Below are 24,049 nucleotides of genomic sequence, written 5' to 3' on the forward strand. Positions count from 1 at the left end.
CAGAGTGGTGGACCATCTATTGTTACTTCCAGAGAGAATAATATGTACAGTGAATAAACATATAGAGGGGATAACATAAGATTAGGAAGATGTCGGCAGGAGACTGTGGTTTACTTCATAGAAGTTACTCAATAAGCAACCCAATTTTATCAGGAAAACTGAAATTTAAGGGGCAAAGTTAAATACATACAAACATTATAAAATCTTCAAAGATTCCAGTATGCGAAGGTAAGAGTGGGCTGACAAGGGGACAGTGGTTGCTAGCCATGACTGAGTGTAGGAAGAAGTGTAGGCAGATACCTAAGGCACTTGTCACAACTCTTCTGCCCCCAAGTGACTTTTATCAACTCAACTATGCGCTTGCCTTGAACAAAGCACAAAACAATGTTGAATTTTACTTGGCTTCTTTGTCTTCCACCGGGCTCTAAGCCCTTGAGGTCAGGAACCAGTTTTCCTTCCTTTTTGTACCTCAGTAGCATATGTATCAAGCTCCTAGCATACAATCAGTATCCAATAAAAGTTTGTAGAATATTGAATTTTTGCTCCTTGTCATTAAAACTCCTGGTTCTGTGTTACCAACCTTAACCTGACAACCAGGCACGAACCTGTGTACGTGTCTCTACTCATTTATTGTGTAGATATTTATTGAGTGCTGACTATATGCCAGGTGCTGGAAAAGTACTGGAGGTATAATGGTAAATAAAGTTGACATGGCTCTTGTCCTCTGGGAGCTTGTAAACGTCATCTAAAATGCTACATCTTTCACCATAGAATTCCTTCTATGTCAGGTATTATGTGTATTGGCTTTCTTTAGCATGTGTTCTAATCTCCTTCAGGAAAGACAACTACATTTCCCAGATTTCCTTGCAACCAAGGGTGTGGATATGATTTAGGCTCCCTGGATTAGATGGAGTTAAGTGATGTCAGAGATGGTATTTGAGGTACTCATTTTTTTTTTTTTTATACAGCTCATAGAGTATAGATGGCTGTGGAACCAGAAATTCTGGTTTTACCTCAAATCAACATGGTGGTGAAAGCTACCTGATGACCAGCTTCTTGATTGTGGTGGTGCTATCAGTTCCCTTGAAGGGCCAGTCTGCACTGTAGCTCTGGGAGTCATGTCCAGTGGCTCAGCCTAGAGCCCACTCGTTCAATCCTTTAATTTTGTAAGCACCACTTTCCTCTATTAAATCTCTTTCTGCTTAAGCTAGCCAAATGGGCTTCTGTTATCTGCAATAGAAACTGGATTGATACATTCTCTTTCTCTTCTAGGGAAGAATTATTTGTTCCAGGTTTGGGATTACCAGCGCTTTTCATTAGAACCTCCCTTGTGGGGGTGCCTGGGTGGCTTAGTCAGTTGGGCATCCGACTCTTGATCTCAGCTCGGGTGCTGATCTTGGGGTCCATGAGTTCAGGCCCTGTGTTGGGCTCCACTCTGGGCGTGAAGCCTACTTGAAAAAAAATAATAAAAACAAACCTCTGTTATGGCTTGTGCCAGCCTTTCATTTGGTGTTTCTGTGCCTCATGTCCCGCTTTCTATACACTGTACTGCTGAGGCTGGGTTCCCTGTCCCTTTGGCTTTGTGTTAGATGCTGCCCCTCAGAAGAACTGGCTGAAGTTTAGAAGATAGAAGGGGAGGGAAGGTTCTGGATTCTGGCTCTAGCAGTGTAGTTGTGTTGCAGTTGCTGGTGATTGCTGCTGGAGCAGTAGGGTGATGCCAGATCTTTGAAGCTGAGCAAGAGGCAGCATCTCTTTGGGCAACTCTACACTTCGAACACCATCTCTGACAGGATCTCAGCAGATTCAGACTCATGGGCTCCATCCAGCACGGGAGTATTAGCCATTTCCGTCTTTTGCTCCGTCAGCATCCCATCCTCCTTCTCCCTTTCGCTTTTCCAATCCTTCCAGTTTCTATAACCAATTCTCTCTATTGAACTACCTTTTTGAACAAACTTGAGCAGTTTCTGCTTTCCTGATGGAATCCTGTCAGTTACATAGTACATCATAACGTGTAAATATTTCATCTGTTTATGTAGCTTTGTGTTTATCTCTGCCATTTGTGTCCTTTGTCCCTCTCTATATACCTTATGAAAGCAAGACCTTCTTTGATTCATTTTTTAAAAATTCCTGAAGCTTAGAACAGATTCTGTCTACAATCAGCATCCGATACATATTTTTTAATAAATGGATTAGTGAATATTGTTTGCAGCTTAGAGTTCTAAATTTATTGTCTCAGCCAGGTAGCTTGATATAGGTAATTGTATCGTAGTATTCTTGAGCTGGATTTACTCCTTGATAAAGATGATTCTGGTCATCAGGGACTTGCAGGTGGGTCTGGGCATCAAGGACGTGGAAAACCCTGCTTGTTAATTTTAGACATACTGAGTAATGAGGTGATAAGTTAAAACCTCAAGCCATTTTTGAATAATAGGATCTTATGGGAGAAATGGTAGCACTAATTAGAATTGTGAGACCGGAGACAGTCTGCAGCTTGGGGTTGAGAGAGGAGAAGGCAGTGGATGAGTCAAAACAACACCTCTCATTATCTCCTACTTCTGAAGTCTCCCACTCCTGAAGTAGAACACTTCAATGCCATGCACAGAAAAAGGGCTGGAATATGGCCATCAACCAATACAGATTTTAATAGCATTCAACTGCTCATACGCTCAGTGGTCTGGGTCTTTATTTCCAAGCTCACTTATGCTTTGTTTAACTAAAACCCATTAGACTTAGCGTTCAAGGCACTGAGATAATTACACATGATTTGGGGGAAAAAGAAAATGCTCACTCCATTTCAGGTAGAAGTTTGAGTTCTCCTGAGAGCAATAATGGCAGCTGGGTCCAAAGGAAAGAATAGAGGCCTAGAAATACACTATTATTCAAAGGTTACACAAGAACATTTTGCCACAGAGAGCGAACATCAATTTACTCACACCTCAACAACCTATTTACCAAAGGCTTTCCTTTATGAACCAGTGACTTCACACCGTGCCTCAAAGCCTGAACACTTGGATACCAAGGATATTGTTTCCTAGCAACAATAACTACACAGAAGCTCTCAAAATTTCCTCTCTGTCCCTGGGGACTTCTTGGTGCAGAAAGTACAGATAAAATTAAGTTGATGTCAATGAATAAAGATGCATGGAGCTAGTACAAATGTAGAAGTATCTGGATGTTAGTGTTTCTCTTTATTTTTTTATTTTTTTTATTTTTTTATTTAAAAAAAATTTTTTTTTTCAACGTTTATTTATTTTTGGGACAGAGAGAGACAGAGCATGAACGGGGAAGGGGCAGAGAGAGAGAGGGAGACACAGAATCGGAAACAGGCTCCAGGCTCTGAGCCATCAGCCCAGAGCCCAACGCGGGGCTCGAACTCACGGACCGCGAGATCGTGACCTGGCTGAAGTCGGACGCTCAACCGACTGCGCCACCCAGGCGCCCCTAGTGTTTCTCTTTATTATTTGAAACACTCTGTTTCGGATCCATTTTCTAATCTGAAAATAAAAATCACTCCCCACTGTGCTTAATAGACCTAAGAGGATGGTCTAAAATTGTATTTAAATTGTGTCTTAGATCCTGTAGATATTTAAGCTTCTAACCCATGAGTGGGCAGAAGTAAATGTATTTCCCTTTGTGGAGCAGCTATAGCCTCATCTCAAGTTTCACAGTGTGGAGCTTGATTGGCTTAGGTCACTTGCTAAAATATCACCCCCTTTGCTGTAGTGACTGGCTCAGGATTAGGCAATAATCTAGGTTTAAAACAATCAGCTCATCGTAACCCCTCGGTCAGATTATTTCTTGGAAATAAGCAGGTGATCCAAGTTCACTCCTAGAGAAACCTGGGACTTTTGTTCAAAAGTTGGAGGAGAGATTTCCCTCTCTCTTTTAGCTGTCAGCAAACAAAAAGTGTTTAGTGGAACGTGGCTGGTCCAGTTACAAGAGCCAATATGTCCCCTTCCTATTTTCATCAGTTCCTACTTGCCTTTGTTTGAAGGGTCCTAAATCACACTCATGATCAGCATTTCAACTGTTGTTAGAAAATGATCTATTGAAATACACTTAGTAGTCCACCACTCCCCGGTTCTTCCTTCTCCTTCCACATGAGGGCAGAAATATTGGGAGTTTATCAGTATCTCTGTTCTTATAACTGTGTAGATACTTCATGTTACAAGATTATCGGGTATTTGTAATCGTGCATCTCAGCAGCAGATAAGGAAGCCAACGGGGTGTAATCCTTCCAGTGGCTCCAAATGTGTTACAACATTTATTCTAAGAGCTACTTTGGATTCCTTTCTCACTCACATCTGTATCTCTGTGATATCCCAAGAAGCAGTAAACAAACTATGGAAGGCATATTTTTAAAGTATTGTCACAGTATTAAAAAACCTTAAGTACAAATCCATGCGGTGATCCACTTAGTGTTTGACTCCTATCTGATAAGGTGCTGTTTGAGTGGTCATCCAGTCCCTAGGAATGGCTGCCATTTTTTTTCTCAGTCAACTCAATTGTTAATTAGGTTTATAAGTAAACATTAGAAAATATGTCCTTATAATAAGTAAAAATTCATCTTCTTAGAGAGTATTCATTATCTAATCCTTGTCTACCTGTTGTGTTAGTAGGAAGACCAACCCAGTACCTTTTCTACGTGATAGCACCTCCCATTTTTTTGAGTACCCCTCTCAGGATCCCTTTCAGTCTTTCATTCTCCCAGCTCTGATCTTTCCCAGGATATCCTGTCTATGACACTTTTCTCTGCTCAGTAGTCTCCAGTTTGCTGGTATGCCCCTTGAAGCGTGGAATCCCAAAGTGAGAGGTGGCTATAACACCCTTGTCTCTTCCACCTCTCTGAGTTATCTGGCTCCTTTCCCTGACTCCCAAGGTTAATTCTGTCCTGGTCATTGAGCCACTCCTGACGGATTTAGGAATTAAGCAGTGGCAGGTCTGGAATTATATCATGTCCTTCAGGTTTGGAATCTTACAGCCCAGGCATGTTTTCTAGTTTCTACCCACTCCAGTCAAGCCTTGGCATCTCCCATGTTTGCCCAATATGTAAATTCCCAGAATGACTTTTCAAGAGTCTTGCTCCTTCATATCTGATTGCTTAATACTGCCTAGTCTATTAATCCTTGTATGCACTAGATTATCTCCATTTAAAGATTTTTAGACCCCAGGCACTTCTGCTTTTAGAGACACCTTCTCACATTATATTAACTACATTAAAATGCATTAACATCCCATGTTAAACATAATTTACATGTCACTATAAAAGCACTGGATTTTAGCTGACTTGTTAATGCTATATTTGTTTTAAGATTATAGTTCTCTTTATGTATCTTCGAGCCAAGAATTTAAGACCCTTGAGAAACTCGTAGCATATAAGACATTTTGCCTATATGCTTGATGGCAAAGTGGCTTGGCTGGATCCCAGATACCAATAGGGCTTTAGTGTATTGCCTAACATCTCCCAAGGTTTCTTTATTTGGAATACATCCAGTTCCTCTTAAATCTCCCACTGATGGGAATCCTGCTATGATCATCAGATCTCCTGACCCTAATCGTTGGCCCATCCTGAATTCTAAATTAGCTAGCCACCCGTAATTTCCCAGGATGAAGTTGCCTGCCAGGTTGGACTGCTTGCAATCGCTCTACCCTTGGGCTGTCCAGGTGCTGTCTCGGAGACTGAAAGTCTGTCTGACTCTGTTCTGCCCTTCTCTATCATTTTTCTGGCCCCGTGCTGATGAGATTCTTACATGCTTTATGCCATGCCTAACTCATGATACTCTCAGTGTGGGTGGCTAACAAAGAACACGACTTTTAAATATATACACATATATATGTATATTTTATATATCTATATATTTATTATGTATTTATATATTTAATACTTCTTAACATATATATAATATATGTATATATTATATGTGTGTGTATATATATATATATATATATATATGCATTTAAGTAGTGTGGAGCTCAATGCAGGGCCTTGAACTCACGACCCTGAGACCAAGACTTGAGCTGAGATCAAGAGTCAGGTGCTTAACTGACGGAGCCACCCGGTGCCTCAGAGCAAGACTTGTAAGTTCTAGTTGCTAGTCTTACTGGTCTTCTATTACAGGAGCACAAGTTCAAATTAGCATTTTGACAGTCACATTCTTCCCCTCTTCAGACTCAAATATAGGATTTATATTGTCCCCTTAAATGTTATCTAATTCAATGTGACTTGCCTTTCTAGCCTGTTGAGGGTTTTTTTTTTTTTTTTTAATCCTTATTTGCTCACCCTCTTAGTTTCATGTTATCTTCAAATTTGATAAACATGCCTTTTATCATTATTCCCTTGATTGAGACAAATGTGGAATGGCATAGACAAAAATAGAGCCCTGTAACATTCTCTTGGCAATATCCCTCTAGGTTGCTATCAAAAGTCTTTAATCAGCACTTTACGGGGTGGCACCATCATTTATCCACTTAATATTTGCCTAACTGTTTTAGCTTTGAGCCTTTGTCTCTGTATTTATCGCATTTTCCTGATTTGCTGGTTTTGCAATCCTATCAAATCAGAAAGTGAGGTCTGTTTTGACTTGTGTTTAGAGAAATCAAGCTGCCTCCATAGTTTACAGATCCCCCTTTTATGGGATCCAGGGCTGGAATCTCACTCGGACTGAATCAGTCTTATCAGCTTCAGTGTCTTACTATTTTCCTTTCTTGCCCTCTGGAACAATGGAATGGGGTATTCCATTCTATTCCCATCAATAACCATTTGGTGTACTAATGTAAGTCTATAGGCTCATGATAATAACGTTCCCTTCACAATACATAGTTTCTTGTAATAAGTGCTAAATAATTTATGTAGGTGCATATGTTTTAGGGGAAATTATTGGTCACAGATAAGAACTATTGCCAAAATCAGTAATGGGGTAAAAGATAATTTAGGAAATCCTAAAATCTTATTATGAAATGTTTGTCTTACATGTTCGTTACCAATAAAATTTTGTCAAAACAAACAGCCACCAGCTATATTTCATTGGCCTTAATAGTCAAAGGGAGAATGTTTTATGCCTCAGGAAAAAATTCTTATCCATCTCCTTCCGATTTACATTAACAATCACAAAGTAGATTTTTCTGGGATAATTATGGTCAATGTTTTTATAGTCTTAAAACGCTCTTACACTGTGTATATATTTAATGAACAGCCCAACTTTGTGCACACTCTCTTAAAAAATGATTTGGGCAAAAGATGAAAATAAATTGTGATTATTAATTCTTGTTTCTAAGTTCTGCCAAGATCTAGGTGCACCTTGTCTTAAAGACGAATTTCACAGCATTGCAACCAAATAAAACTTGTACTCTTTGTAAAGTTCTGTGAGAACGCTCTGTTCCAAAATCGAGACAGTTTGCTTAATACTGCTGTCACAGAATGGAGAGGGCCTTGCTTGTTCAACTCACCTCATATGAGGTCTTAGAGTTATTGTGATTAGATGTCACCACCTCTGCCAGCAATTTCTGCTCTGGATAAAAAAGAAGATTAAAACCTCTCTGCTTTGAAACAGTTGTTTGGTTGTGGTCCTAATGCTCATGGAATGACCACATTCACATGAACATGTGAAAAAAGACCCTTAAGCAGGGACTCTAATAGGTTAATATCAGAATGTCATTTAAAATTGTTTTGAAATCCTATTTAAGATTGTTTAAGAATGCCCGATCTAGGGGCGCCTGGGTGGCTCAGTGGGTTAAGCATCCAACTCTTACTTTCAGCTCAGGTCCTGATCTCATAGCTGGGGGATCCAGCCCCACATTGGGCTCTGTGCCCAGTGCATATCCTGCTTCGGATTCTCTCTGTTCCTCTCTCTTTTCCCCTCCTCCCTGCCCCCCTCTCAAAAGAAAAAAAAGAAAGAAAGAAAAGGAAAGAAAGAATGCCTGATCTATTTGGCATCCTTAATAGTGTACATTATTGTTTTATTTAAAAGAAAAAAATGGAAATCATGCCTAGAGAAAGAAGTCACCTCTGATTTTGATAAGCACCCAATATGATACATGTAGCTTTATTTCTGAAGTGTAAACTGTCTTTGAAGATAAGAGCGGGAACAAGTAAAGTAGAAACCAGGGCAATTACCCAGCTAATCTAACTGCAGTATTACTTTAACCTTACCTCTCTGCCAATGTTATTGCTGGTGCTGGCCTAAAGCCCTAGATTAATAGTTGAGATGATAACCCCAGTTACGTAGTTTAATTTTTATGACCATTTTATATCCAAAATGTGGAAAATTATTCAGAATATCTTTATGGCACTTTTATTTTGAAGATTCATATGCATCCTAGTTTTATTGCGTGCGAACCCACCCTTGAATGGTTGCTGAAAAATTCTTTCCTTTTTTTATGGAGTGTCACTTTTCACTGAGAAATTCTGACCATACGAAATGGTGATTTGTCAATAAAACACATTTTGGGAGAATCCATTAAATATTAAATTTATACAACTAAAAAACTTGTGGTAAATTTATAAAACCTAAACAACTTATAGTAAAATATTTACAGCATGTTTTTAAGAGAAGAAAAACATCATAAAAACGTACACACATGTGTATATATAATCAAGAATAAGTATAGAAATAGTTAATATTGGTTATTTACAGATGTTAGGATTATGGGTGATTTTTTTTAATTCCAAAAAATTTTATGTGGTAAACATTTAATACTTTTAAAAATAAAGCCCCAATATATTGTTTTTGTGTTCTGAAATTGCCCAAATATATTATTTTGGGACAGTGAACTTCAAATCTGTGACTATTATTTAAGTAACCTGTAGAGGGCACTCAAGACCTTCCAAATTCATAGGCAGAGCGGGGATAGTCTGAAAATTTTATTTTTCTAGTTGCAGGAGTTTTAGGTATTTTCCTGATGGTTTCAGCTTTGGATCACTGATTCTTACGAGGTTTTATTTTAAAATTCATTTATGTTAAATAACACCAGAAAAATTGTGATTAATATATCTTGTCACAAATTCAGATTTTCAGCTAGAAATATCTGTTTACATTTAAATACATGCAACTCTAATTGATTGCTATAGTAACTATAATAAATTACCTGTTTTGCTATACTTAATGCTTAAGTTATAATCTTTTTAGTACTGTTTTGAAAAGGATAGTCTATACTATTTTAGCTATGCATATGAGTTAACAAATATCTATGTGCAGCAAATGATATGGACTCATTTTTCATATCTCTCAATTATTATGCTTTTGTAGCTGGTAGCAATAAAGCGCAATAAATTAAAAATTACCATTCCAGCAGGTCAGAGTTTATTTTCAATTTATACTAATTATTTGTCTTGTTCTTGATTTCCTTTAGGTATGTTTTTAGTCTCATATCTTTTTCTCATTCACACTCTGATGATATTTATTGAGACTCACTCAGTTTGATTTCTAAATTAATTTCCAAATTTCTAAATTTCCCCATTTGTGGACGTGAAGTATGTAATCTGTGTCCTGGGTTTTCACAGATGTATTGCACACAGCCTATCATAGTCATATAGTGGCAAGCTCTCGTATCCAAGTCAAGTAAATTGTTTCCAACAAGATAGATTTCTCCTGCAATTCTCAGCCATCTTCAAATACCTCATATTTTTTTGGTTTCCCTCCAGGATCAGGTGGGCAACCAGGAGGCCATGTATTTTTGTGGCTCGCAAACTATTATGCGTTTCTTGTGTAATTTCTTGGCTTTGGAAATCCACGTAACCAGAATATTGTAGAGCTGACAGTTCACAGTTGCTTGTATCTATAGTTTATCTGCACTCATTTCCAAGTGCTGGATTGGTGTCACGGAGGTTATTGTGGTAGGCATGTTGGGCACATTAATATCTGTGTTTTAAAAATTGCATTGTGTCTGGGCATGACAGAAAAAAACCCAATCTGATTATGACTGGTTTTGCTGGAATGGAATTGATTTTTTACTCCGTGTAGTTTGGCAGTTACAGTGATGAAACATGTGGCTTGCTGCCATTTTATTTATGTTGAGGGCTCTATTTCTGATGCCCACGAAATAGAAGGACAGGCAAACGTAAATTTATCTTTGAAGCTGCTTGGTGTGGAGGTTTGGGAACAGTAGTTAGAGAAGGGCGTTGCTCTGTGGTTATTGCCTGATCTCAGGCTGGGAAGAAAAGCGGTGATTACCATTTTCACTTCTCAGAGGGGGAAAATGAAAGTACAGACTTCCATGACCTGATTGGGAAAGCTGAATGCTTCCAAGTTTCTAACTGTGGAAACGGGGCCAGTAATCTGTGCTACCTGACTCATAGGGAGGATAAAAAAGGTCATTTTGCAAAGTTACAGCTACAGAGTGCTTCTTAGAAGCATTCTATCATCAGAATACTTGGAAACATTACACAGGCATCTCCAAGATCAGTCTATAGCAGCAGTTCTCAAATGAGAGTCCTTTACCCTGCCCAGGGGACATTTGGCAACATCTGGAGACATTTTTCGTTGTCACAATTCGGGATGGATGCTACCAGTTTCTAGTGAGTAGAGGCCCTGCTGAATGTCCTGTTATGATCAGGATAGTCTTCCACCAGAATTATCCATCTCAACATGTCAATAGTGCCAATGTTGAAAAACCCTGGCTATAGAATGCTGTAGTTGGTAAAAGCGTTCATGTTAAAAGTATTTGTATTGGTGATATGATAAATGGTTCCTAATGATACCTAGGTCTTATTGTAAGCAGACAGAACTTGTAGGAAAGGAAGATACAGAATTATTATGTAATCAAATCCCAAACAGAATTTCTTCACTTAAAATCCAAGAACCTCATCCCCACTGCTGGTCTAGACAATAAAATTGTGATCATACACTACTGGAGAGGGATAGAAGGGGAAGGGGTTCTTGGGGAACCTGAGCAATAAACATGGCAAATTCTTGGTTCTTCAGTTTGAAAGATCCTGAAAGTCAGCTGGATGTCTACACATGCAAACTCTTTGAAGAATTCTCTTCATCCTGAACTCCCCCAGTGCATGCAATAATTTAAGGCTTCAAGGAAGGGGTGAGGGGGAAGAGCAGTAGAGAGGAAAGAGTCAGATGGGAATTGGGGAAGCCCTGTGCTTGCCTCTGCCTCTTCAAGCTGGATTCTGGGGGACTCTAGAGAGCCTCTTCAATGTCCAGGATACGAGCTGAGCCTGTGCCTTATGCTGAAGATGATTGTAGAGGCTTTTTATTTTACCATTTGGGAGAACAGGAAGTATACACAGCCAGAGACAGCTGTGTCTGAGTTTCTCGTGGATTCACAACAGTGAGGGAGGAGTCCAGAAGGTTTCTGGTTGCAGACACACACTGGGAGAGAACTCATGGTCCTCTAAGAGCTCTCAGGCTTGCTTCATTGAAAGGATGCAGCATGCACAGGGATCAAAAACCCAGTTCCGTCTTGGGCATATTACTAGTGCTAGAGAGTGGCAGCTGAGTGAACACCCACAGAATGTCTAATCACCATGGGAGCAAGATCTGATTTCACCTGTGCTGGGCCCCAGACAGGACAAGTTCTCTCTGAGGTCACTTGAGGCCAGTCAGACTCCCAGGACCCTACAGACTGAGCAGGAAAGGTGAGTATCCCTTCCCTGCCCCAAGGGTGATGTGTCTATAAGCACCTCCAGAGTTTAGAATCAACCCTAGAGGAAGAAGTGTCACAATTGAAGTATGAATTGACTAAAGTATATCCCATCTGCTGTCCTGATGCCATTTACCCTTGTGTCCTCTGAGCTTACTGTCAATACCAGGCATAAGAGCAGGAAGAAAAGGGCAGTCCTGGTGCTCCTGCATTTACACCTAAAGTGTCCGAGCAATGGCTGTATTTGAAAGGGTATATGGAAGTTACTAGACTGATCCATACATATAAAATTAAATTGTAGAAAATAAAGAATGTATTTTGACATATTTTAGTTTGTAGACTGAAATTCTTACCCATTTTGCTATATCTATGGGAAAAAGTTAAAGAGATTATAGTCTAGTGTCTCATACCCAATTTCCATAGAATATCCAAAGGCCGTATTATAATTTCATCAAGAAGATATACAGTTAGATTCCCATGAAACAACATGGCTGGGACTTTAAGAGTAGATTTTCTCTCCCTGAAGAATCTCTATTTTGATCTTTCAGTTATATAGATGGGTGCTCAATTTCCAGAAGTTCGTGTTACTAAAATATGGATTTTAATTTTTTAAATGTTTTATTTATTTTGAGGAAAACAGAGGGAGTGGGTGTGTGGAGGGGCAGAGAGAGAGGGAGACAGAGAATCCCAAGCAGGCTCCATGCTATCATCAGAGGTCAATGCGAGGTTCGATCTCATGAATCTCAAGATCATGACTTGAGCCGAAATCAAGAGTTGGATGCTTAACTGACTGAACCACCCAGACACCCCTAAAATGTGGAATTTCAAATAAAATTCTGCTAAAAGAGTCCTATTGCATAGTCTTTTTGTGGTATATTTTCAGACTTTTTTAGAATAATTTGGTTTAGTCCACATACTGCCGACCAAAAGACCCTGGAAGTGAAGATAATACTGGCCATTTTTTCTAGAATGTTTTTGGAACAACCACTTCTCATTATTAATTTTCATTTCAAAAACAAGATTATGACTGGATTACTTTTCTAGAGCTTAGAATAGCCAATGTTTCCAAGAATTCTTTGAGAAACTCCATATAAATATTTATCTTAAAAAACCTACTGTTGGGCTACATCTTCCCTGTTGAAGATTACCTTTTATTAAAAGGTATTACTTTACTGGGATCTCATCAAAATAAAAAGCTTCTGCACAGTGAAGGAAACAATCAGCAAAAGTAAAAGGCAATCAACAGAATGGGAGAAGATATTTGCAAATGACATATCAGATAAAGGGTTAGTATCCAAAACCTATGAAGAACTTCTGAAACTCAACGCCCAAAAAGCAAATAATCTGGTGAAGAAATGGGCCAAAGACATGAATAGACACTTCTCCAAAGAACACATCCAGATGGCCAACTGACCCATGAAAAAACGCTCAACATCACTCATCATCAGGGAAACAAAACTACAATGAGATACCACCTTACACCTGTCAGATGGTTCACATTAACAACTCAGACAACAACAGATGTTGGCGAGGATGCGGAGAAAGAGGATCTCTTGTGCACTGCTGGAGGGAATGCAAACTGGTATAGCCACTCTGGAAAAAAGTATGGAGGTTCCTCAAAAAACTAAAAATAGAGCTCCCCTAACGACCCAGCAATTGCACTACTAGGCATTTATCCACGGGATACAGGTGTGCTGTTTTGAAGGGACACACGCACCCCCATGTTTATAGCAGCACTATCAACAATAGCCAAAGTATGGAAAGAGCCCAAATATGCATTGATGGATGAATGGATAAAGAAGATGTGGTATATATATACAGTGGAGTATTACTTGGCAATCAAAAAGAATGAAATCTTGCCATTTGCAACTACGTGGATGGAACTGGAGGGTATTATACTAAGTGAAATTAGTTAGTCAGAGAAAGACAAAAATCTTTTGACTTCACTCATACGAGGATTTTAAGAGACAAAACAGATGAACATAAGGGAAGGGAAGCAAACATAATATAAAAACATGGAGGGGGACAAAACATAAGAGACTCATAAATATGGAGAATAAACAGAGGGTTACTGGAGGGGTTGTGGGAGGGGGGATGGGCTAAATGGGTAAGGGGCACTAAGGAATCTACTCCTGAAATCATTGTTGCACCATATGCTAACTACCTTGGAAGTAAACTAAAAAAAAAATTAGGGGTGCCTGGGTGGCTCAGTTGGTTAAGCGTCTGACTTCAGCTCGGGTCATGATCTCACAGATCATGAGTTTGAGCCGTGCGTCAGGACCCGTGCTGACAGCTCAGAGCCCGGAGCCTCCTTCGGATTCTGTGTCTCCCTCTCTCTCTGCCCTCTCCCACTCGTGCTCTGTGTCTGTCTCTGTCTCTCTCTCTCAAAAATAAATAAACATTTAAAAAAAATAACAAAAATAAAATTAAAAGGTATTACTTGGCAGACAACTGTTTGTGACACCTGGTTAAGACTCCATATAGTGGACTTTTCAATACTAAGGCAAGTGATACGCGTTATCACAAGAAATTCCAAAGAAGTTATATACAAAATATGTCCAGCAAGTTAGAAATTGTGTTCGGGAATAAATTCTGAAATAAATAAACACCCTATAGCAAAAGCATCCATGTCCTCTTGTGATCCTAATTTTAGCTGCCATTGATTTAACGCCCTTAATGGGTCATGTCTAGAGCTAGACATTTTACATACACGACCACGTCATTCAATCTTTATAACAGTCATTTTGGGAAGAAATGATCTTCATTTGAATGATTGAAAACCAGAGGTTTAGAAAGTTTAAGTAACATGGTTATAAACCTTGTTATACTGTTTCTAAAATCACACTGCCTACTTTCATACTAATGAATTTATATTGCTACTTCATACTTTTAGTTTCGTACCATAGAAAGAATTACTGTATATCCTATTAGGTTGAACAATATGCCAGTGCTGATAGTCGACCCTTTTTGAACCTAAAACAGCAATTTCATATGGTTACTCCTACTATAGTATGGTATGCGGTGACCCAGCTCAGTCATGATTATGGGTTTGGGCACTATGGGAATCCACAGACTGGTTTTGATCTATTGAGCTACCCCCACCTCAGATTGCATTGCTAATCTGTAATCGTGAATACAATGAACTATTTGAAAAGCAATGCAGAAGTCCTTTTGAATCCATCGCCCTCAACACCCTCGGAGAAAAGATGTCAAAGCAATTCTGGTGTGATGGAGTAGCAGACATGGAATCAAAAGCTTGGATTCTGGTTTCAGCTCTGCCACTTACTGCTTGTGACTTCGGGTAATTTGTAGCTGCCCCAAGTCTCAGCTAGCTCTTCTGGGGAATGAAGCTAATGATAACCGCCGCCTTCAGTGTGAGGATTAAATAATTTAATTTAAAAAATTTATTCCATGCCCAGACATTGTGATGAGCTTTCGGTATAAACAGATCAATAAAATCTTTACCCTGTCTTTATCCTGAAGGAGCTCATTGTCTTAAGAAATACAATATACTGTTAAAAGTGCTAAAGTAAAGGAATCTACAATATGTTACAGGAACAGCAAGGGGGAAATACAGTATACAGCTACTAGAGCAGAATATTAAGAGCAGAAAGCTCATGTGTCATGTTTATATTCTAATAAGGCTTTACTAAATATTGGTAAATAAATAAGTGATTCGTGGGGTTGAAGAATAAAACTTCACTTTCTTTGTCTCTTCCACTTCCTCATTGCTCTCTCACTATTCAAATCATAGCTTGTGCCTTGACTCTTCTCATAAACCTTTTTCTGTAACAGCTTCTCCTTCTCCTCCTCCTCCTCCTCCTCCCTCTTCTTTGCAATTCAACAAAGAAGAAAACATATTTCTGGTGTGATTTTAAACTGGCAAGACTAATAATCAGACAAAAAAAAAAAAGAAAAGAAAAGAAATAAAATGCTTCCAAATTGGTAAGGAAGAAGCAAACCTTTCACTATTTGCAGACAAGATAATAATACATATAGGAAACCCTAAAGACTCCAACAAAAAACTACTAGAACTGATAAATGAATTCAGTCTGGTCACAGGATACAGAATTGATGTACAGAAATCTGTTGCATTTCTATACACTAATAATGAAGAAGCACAAAGGGAAATTAAGGAAACAGTCTCATTTACAATTGCACCAAAATAATAAAATCCTGAGGAATACGGTTAACCAAGGAGGTGAGAGACCCCTACTCTGAAAACTATAAAACACTGATAAAAGAAATTGAAGATGGTACAAATAGAAAGATATTCCATGCTCATGGATTGATACAACAAATATTGTTTAAATGTCCATACTGGGGCGCCTGGGTGGTGCAGTCGGTTAAGCGTTGGACTTCAGCCAGGTCACTGATCTCGCGGTGTGTGAGTTCGAGCCCCGCGTCGGGCTCTGGGCTGATGGCTCAGAGCCTGGAGCTTGTTTCCGATTCTGTGTCTCCCTCTCTCTCTGCCCCTCCCCCGTTCATGCTCTGTCTCTCTCTGTCCCAAAAATAAATAAACGTTGAAAAAAAAAAATAAATGTCCATACTACCCAAAGTAATCAATAGATTCCATGAAATCCCTATCAAAATACCAATAGCATTTTTCACAGAACTGGAACAAATAACCCATACAATATGGAACCACAAAAGTCCCGGAATAGCCAAAGCAATCGGAAAAAGAACAAAACTGGAGGTATCATAATCCCAGATTTCAAGATATGCTACAAAGCTGTAGCAATAAAAATGGTATGGTACTGGCACAAAAATAGACAGATCAGCAAAACAGAATAGAGAGCCCAGAAATAAACCCACAATTACATACTCAATTAATCTTTAGCGAAGGAGGAAAGAATATATAACGGGAAAAAAGACAGTCTCTTCAACAAATGGTGTTAGGAAAACTGGACATCTACATGTGAAAGAATTAAAATGGACCACTTTCTTACACTATACACAAAAATAAACTCGAAATAGATTAAAGACCTAAGTGTGAGACCTGAATCCATAAGAAACCTAGCAGAGAGCAGGCAGTAATTTCTCTGACATTGGCTCCAGCAATACGTCTCCTAAGGCAAGCGAAACAAAAGCAAAAATAAACTGTTGGGATAACATCAAAATAAAAAGCTACTGCACAGCAAAGTAAACAATCAACAAAACTAAAAAACAGGGTACAGGATGGGAGAAGATATTTGCAAATGACATATCTGATAAAGGGTTAGTATCCAAAATCTATATAATATATAATCTACATAAATAACTTATACAACCTAACACCAAAAAAACCAAAGAACCTAATTGCAAAATGGACAGAAGACATGAACAGACATTTCCCCAAAGAAGGCATACAGATGGACAACAGACGCATGAAAAGATGCTCAGCATCACTCATTATCAGGGAAACAAAAATCAAAACCATGATGAGATATCACCCCACACCTGTCAGATGGTTAAAATAAAAAACACAAGAAACAGTAAGTGTTGGTTAGGATGTGGAGAACAAGAAATCCTTGTCACTGTTGGTGGGAAAGCAAACTGGTGCAGCCACAGTGGAAAAGAGTATGGAGAGTCCTCAAAAAGTTAAGAATAGAACCACCCTATGATCCAGTAATTCCACTACTGGGTATTTACCCAAATAATATGAAGACAGTAACCTGAAAAGATATATGCACCCATATGCTTTCTGAAGCATTATTTACAGTAGCCAAATTATGGAAGCAGCCCAAGTGTCTATCAATAGATAAATGGATAAAGAAGATGTGGAATATATATATATATATATATATATATATATATATATGAATATTATTTATCCAAAAAAAGAATGAAATCTTGCCATTTGCAACAACATGGATGGATCTGGAGAGTATAAATCAGTCAGAGAAAGACAAATGCCATTTGATTGCACTCATACATGGAATTAAAGAAACAAAATAAGTGAACAAAGAAAAAAAAGATAAACCAAAAAACAGACACTTAACTCTAGAGAACTAACTGATGGTTACCAGAGGGGAGGTAGATAGAGGGATGGGTGAAATAGATGAAGAGATTAAGAGTACGCTTACCACAGTGAGCACTGAATAATGTATAGAATTGTTGAATCACTATATTGTACCTGAAACTAATATAACACTGTATATTAACTATACTGGGATCAAAATTTAAAAAAAAGGGAAGACTAAGAAATATTTCAAGTGTACAAAAAATTGAATGGGAGAAAATATTTGCAAACCATACATCTGAAAATGGGTTAATATCCAACATATACAAGGAATTCCTAAAACTCAAGAGCAAAAAACCAAATAACCCAATTAAAGAATGTACAAAGGGCCTAATTACACTTTTTTCCAAAGAAGATATAGAAATGACAAACAGGTAAGTGAAAAGGTGCTGAACATCACTGATTATGAATCAGGGAAACATCAAGGAAATGCACATTAAAACCACAATGAGATTATCACTTAATACCTACTAGAATGGCTATCCTCAAAAGGACAAAAGATAAGTTGCTGGTGAGGGTGTGGACAAAAAGGAATCCTTGTACATCGCTAAATGGGAATGTAAATTGGTACAGCCACTATGGAAAACAGTGTGGAGGTTCCTCCAAAAATTAAAAAGAGAAATACTTTATGATCTAGCAATTGCACTTCTGGGTATATATCCAAAGGAAATGAAATCAAGATTTTAAAGAGATATTAGCAGTCCCATGTTTGTTGCAGCATTATTCACAATCGCCAAGATATGAAAACAGCCTACATGTTTGTTGATCATTGAATGGATAAAGACAGTGAATGGATAAAATGTCTTTATCCATTCAATGTCATATATATTATATGACATAAATATGACATATATATTATATGTCATAAATGTATAATATATGTGACATTGAATGGATAAAGACAATGATTATACACACACACACATATATACATATATAATGCACACATACACACACACATGCTGGAATATTATTCAGCTTGAAAGATGAAGGAAATCCTTCCATATGTGACAACATGAATGAGCCTGGAAGACACTATGCTAAATGAAATAATCAGACACAGAGAGACAAACAGTGCATGATCTCACTTACATGTAAAATCAATGGCTTCTTAACTCCCAAATCAACTGGGCCCTTTTTAGCCTCCCTATCACCTGATCCTTTAGTTCTGTTTGTTGTTGCTGATTACTTTCTCTCATAAACCCTCACCACCTTTCACTTTTTTGAAATGACATTTCTGGGTTTTCTCCTTGTCTGCCTTTGACAGCTTTTTTCTCTTTTTCTTCAGGTTTTCTCTCAAATCAAAAACTCTGATGGTCCTTAGGGAACATCTTACTCTCCTTAGATAGTACTTCCACTCTTGGTTTCAATGACTGATGATGATTCCTAAATCTTATTTCCAGTATTTAACTCTCCTTTGACAGTTAGACTTTAAATTTCTGACAGTCTATCTGTCATCCTCAAATGAAAATTCCTTCAGCACATAAAATTCAAAATGCTCAGAGTGGGAGTTCTCACCTATTTCATTTCCCTGACATTTCATCTCTCTTGTGGTACCCTCACGCTCCCAGTTCAGGGCATTATCATTTACCTTGTTATCAGTGGGAGGCATCCTTGAATCTTTCTTCCTCACTTACTGTGAATGGTATTACCTATACCTGGTTTTTATCCCATCCCTGGGCACATGGGCCATCACATTTCCCAGGTCCATTGCAATTAGTCTGAGCCCTGTGACTAATCACTTGGCTATAACCAAAAGTGACAGGTGTTACTTGAGGCCAGAGCCAAAGTCTGAATGTCCATGTTCTTTCCCCTTTTTAGAATGACCCAAGGAGCTCTCTTTTCCAGATGGTGCTGCTATCTGAGTGTGGAATCTTTATCAATTGGATCCCTGAATGATTCTGTGGAGCAGGACCCCCTCCCTGTATCAACTTATGATAGACATTTAGTGTAAACAGGGTTGAAACCTTTGTTATGGAAAGTCATTGAAATTTTGGCATGTATTTCTGACTGTAGGATGACCTAACTCTCCCACTGATACATATACCTCATTTAATAATAAAAGCTTCTTTCGAATTTCACTTTTTCTTGTCCCTACTATCTTACTTCTATTCACGATTGCTTTCCTGGATTGCTTCCACGGCCTCCTGGCTGGGATCACTAAATACTCTTTTATCCTTTCAAATTCATCTTCTACACATGTACCAGAATGCTTAATTTAAAATACAAATATGACAATGTCACTCCCAGCTTGAATCTTTTAATGATCCCTTGTTACCTATAACAGTAATTGTTAAACTTTGTTCTTTGGAACAGTTAATTGGTGTTCTAGAAAAAAGAACTCCTAAAAGACTAATGTCCTCAGGTTCAAGAAGATTGTGCAGTAATGCACACTATCTTGGAGATTTACAAACGTATATTGGTAGAATATTCATGTGGTAGAGAAATTAGTAACTTGTTTTAAATAACCCTTCTTCCAATTATTGGACTTCTAACCATTTTTAGAAGAATTCTTTTAACATCAGCATATCAGAGAATTGTCTAAGCTCCTTGCCTGGCCTCAAGGCTCTTTATGCACCTTCTTTATAGACCTTCTGTCTATTCTTCCAGCTTCTACCCTCTTCTACTTCACAGTTTATGCTTCAGTAACATTAAATGTGTACAGATCTTACATATGTTGTGCAGGGAGAATTTAGCTTTCGGCAGTGGAATTTACTTCAGCTGGAATGTCATGACCCAAACCCATATCAGTCACTCATATAACATATGGTTAATCTTTCAGACCAAGTTCATATGGTGTTTGCTGCAGGATGCTGTTGTAAGACCTAACACTAAAGCTCAATAGTACGTGCTACCTTGATGTCTGGTGAGATCAGGAGGGCCGTCAATGGCCTGCAAGATCCCCTCTCTACTCTGCTCCTGTCCTCTAGATATACAGTCCTCCTTAGCATGAGGACCAGACACAGGTTCTACTTATGGGTTTCATTTCTCTGTCAGCCTGTGGAGCTATTCAAATAAGCCAATCATACCACCCCCCGACCTTGGGAACCAGGGGAACCTGCCTCACATAGCCCCTGATTATTCACTCTATTCCTGAGTACAACCCTCCTCCTCTATGTGACTAATAAACTGCTCTGATGTGTTCTGTCCACTGTCAGGTGTTACATGTTCAGCCATCCCAGAACCCAGGCAGGAATCCCTCTCTTGCCAACAGGATGAAGAGTAGGCAATTAAAACCGAGATCGTCCTAGCCCCCTTGCCTCACGGTCCCCCTGGTTCATTCTGACCCCTTAAGCACTCGAGATATATCTTTCTTTGAACCCTCACATTTTATTGTAGTGATGTCTTTATGTGTCAATCTCTGTGTTAGATTGTGAACCCCTTGATGTCACCCTTACTTAGAGAGTTTCTTGCACATTCTTGTCACAATGTTGCTTGTCAATCTGATGGAAATATTAAATAGTGTGTCTTATTGAGCACTTTTATAAATCAGAGCCCAAGGCTCCACAAGGTTGATGTTCCTATTCTAGAGATGAGGAACTTGAGCCTCAATTGAGCAATTTGCCTTAATGCAACATTAAGAGGCAGAGCTGGATCTGGAGCCCAGGTATGTCTCTTAAGACTTGCCATTTGCAACTATGTGGATGGAACTGGAAGGTATTATGCTAAGCGAACTCAGTCAGTCAGGGAAAGACAAAAATCATATGGCTTCACTCATATGAGGATTTTAAGAGAGAAAACAGATGAACATAAGTGAAGGGAAACAAAAATAATACAAAAACAGGGAGGGGGAGAAACAGAAGAGACTCATAAATATGGGGAACAAACTGAGGGTTACTGGAGGGGTTGTGGGAGGGGGGACGGGCTAAATGGGTAAGGGGCACTGAGGACTCTAGTCCTGAAATCATTGTTTCACTATCTGCTAACTAATTTGGATGCAAATTAAAAAAAAAAAAAAGACTGTCATTTTTATATGGGATGGAGGTACTGCTCTCAGTCATTGAGCCTGTGATGTACCGGATGACTCGGTGACAGGAGAGTGAAATTCATGCAGGTGTCACTTTCCCTTTTTCCCCAGATTGGGTGGAATCCACAACAGGGGCGAATGAGGCACAAGATACCTCATGCTCTGGAGATCACCACAAACAGGTGGGACTAGCTGTCCCTTCCTGGGCGAATTGAGAGGCAGCAGACACTGTCATTTGAATCACCATTCCCACCCTAGTCCAAATAAAAGTAATGGAAAGACGAAGAGAGAAAAGGGGATATGGAGTGAGAGAGAATAAGAGGAAAGAGCGCATTGAGAAAATTGCCAGGGTGTGATTTCTCAGCTAGTAGAGCATGTTACGGCTTTCTCTTCAACTCTTCACAGGGAGAAAGGGACAAACCACTTGAAGATCGGGAATACCCGCAGGAAAGAGACACTTTGTACCTCATTCCTGCAGCGATTGTTTACTTAGGCACAGACTTCTGACATGTCCCTGTCCCCACGGGGACAAGGATGTGAGACACTACTATGCAGGGCAGAAAGAGAGAGGCAGCAGGGGGCACGTGCTATGTGGCAAGATTCAGTTTCCGGTGGCTCCAGTTACAGGATCAGGGCATGAGTGTGTGTTTGGGGACAGTGGGTGGGATAGGGTGTTACCTAGTGGTGAAGGCTGTTTATTTTCACATGAGGTAAGTGTGTAGCCAGGAGGCCCCACACCTCCCCAGAGCTCATTCAGACACTCAAAGAGACAGGCGGTTTTTTGAAGCCTGTTGTACAGAGGACGTGTTTGGCCAGATGGGGTTAGCTACAGGAGCTTCAACACCTGACAACACTTAGTTATTAAGCGAACACTATTTTCTTCCTTTCTGTACATTCCTTCTCCCAATATCTATTCTCAGAGGCAAGAGGACAGAGCAGAGCTTCTCCTTTCCCTTCTTCTTGTAGTTTCTGGAACTGCACGGTAGGGAGGAGTGGTAGATAGGAGGAGATTGGAATACTTACTTTCTTTTAAGTTTTATTTATTTATTTATTTATTAAACATTTTAATGTTTATTTATTTTGAGAGAGAGAGAGAGTGAGAGCACAGGGGAGGGGCAGAGAGAGAAGGAGGGAATCCCAAGCAGGCTCCTCATTGTCAGGGCAGAGCCTGACGCGGGCTTGAACTCGTGAAATGTGAGATCGTGACCTGAGCCGAAACCAAGTAACTGACTGAGCCACCCAGGCGCCCCAAGACTAGGCTTTTAAACAGGACTGAGATTTTTGTTCTTTGGCTTTCAGGATTTTTTTTTGGTAAATAACTGAAAGTGGTCACAAAGATATGGAACTTGGTTGAGATGTTTGCAAAGATGACAAAGAGATTCATTGGCGCATCAGGAGCCATGATTGGAAAAAAAATCAAACCTCTGCCTGTTTGTATCGAACCAGTTCTGACTGTTTAGTTCACCAGTCATCAAAGCAGATTGTTAAAAGTAATAGCCTCGATTTCTTCACACAAGAGAATTTAATTCAGGCAGTAGAAGGTGAAGAAAGCTTTGTCCTCTTCTTAGGGGAATGCCTGAGTACTCATTCCTGTTCAGTAGTTGTACCCACTCTCAAGCAGTTTTCTCGTATCCCTGGGATGTCAAACCTCAGGGTTTAGAGGCAACTACTTGCTTCTACCAGAAGGGAGACCCTGGAAAGACAAGCAGCTAGGTACTGTTCTCTGCCTCTAATGTTCCAGATCGTTAGCTGCATTGGAAAACAGGACCCATCTGCCCATCATCTGGTGCACAGAGCAACTTCCCAGACACCCAGAAGTCACAAATATTGTGACTTTTTCATCATGAACTTTAACTTTAGCCACTCGAAACTTAGCTTGATCAATATCCTAATCCTGTTCCCATGATATATCCTTAAACTAAAGGTGAATTGCCAGGATGCAGAAAGATGTACTTACCAAATTCTAAATAGTCTTTTTTTGCAACATTTGGGACAAAAATAAAATTGTATGTGTACCTTTTTTTTTTAATGATATAGAAAATCAGGTTGGGCAAGTTACTTAGGAAATTGAAGAGAAGCATCTCGCTGATATGTCTATATTTAAACTTGATGTTGTGCTCTGTCTTTTAGTTTGGGCTGTAAAATACACTAAAAAAAAAAAAAAAGAAAACACTGTATGAAGTCATAAAATAACCACACTTTTTTGTATGTTCATGGTCAGTCATGACTCTAAACATTTTTCCTACTGCCATTTTAGGAACGTTGATGTCTTCACTTATAAGTGTTACTGTATTTTCATGAAACCAATCATCACATGGGCTTAGAGGGTGTAAGGATAGGTCAGAGAAGGTTCTGGGTAGGCATAGTGTATCAGAACTGGAAGGGAATTGAGAAATTAACTCTTACTTTGCCAAGTGGAAGCTAAGACCCAGAGAGATTAAGACTTGGACGAGCTCACACATTCAAGTTGAGGAGTGGTAAGTTTGAAATTA

At 39.1% G+C, this 24,049-nt stretch overlaps 1 protein-coding gene across 1 annotated transcript in view; it reads right to left on the reverse strand.

The window, feature by feature from the left end:
• Nucleotides 1–24,049, reverse strand: part of GABRB1 (gamma-aminobutyric acid type A receptor subunit beta1) — a 379,514-nt gene that overhangs the window by 36,504 nt on the left and 318,961 nt on the right. The window lies entirely within an intron of this gene.

The sequence above is a fragment of the Leopardus geoffroyi genome, chromosome B1, assembly GCF_018350155.1.
Source record: "Leopardus geoffroyi isolate Oge1 chromosome B1, O.geoffroyi_Oge1_pat1.0, whole genome shotgun sequence".
NCBI classification, from domain to species: Eukaryota; Metazoa; Chordata; class Mammalia; order Carnivora; family Felidae; genus Leopardus; species Leopardus geoffroyi.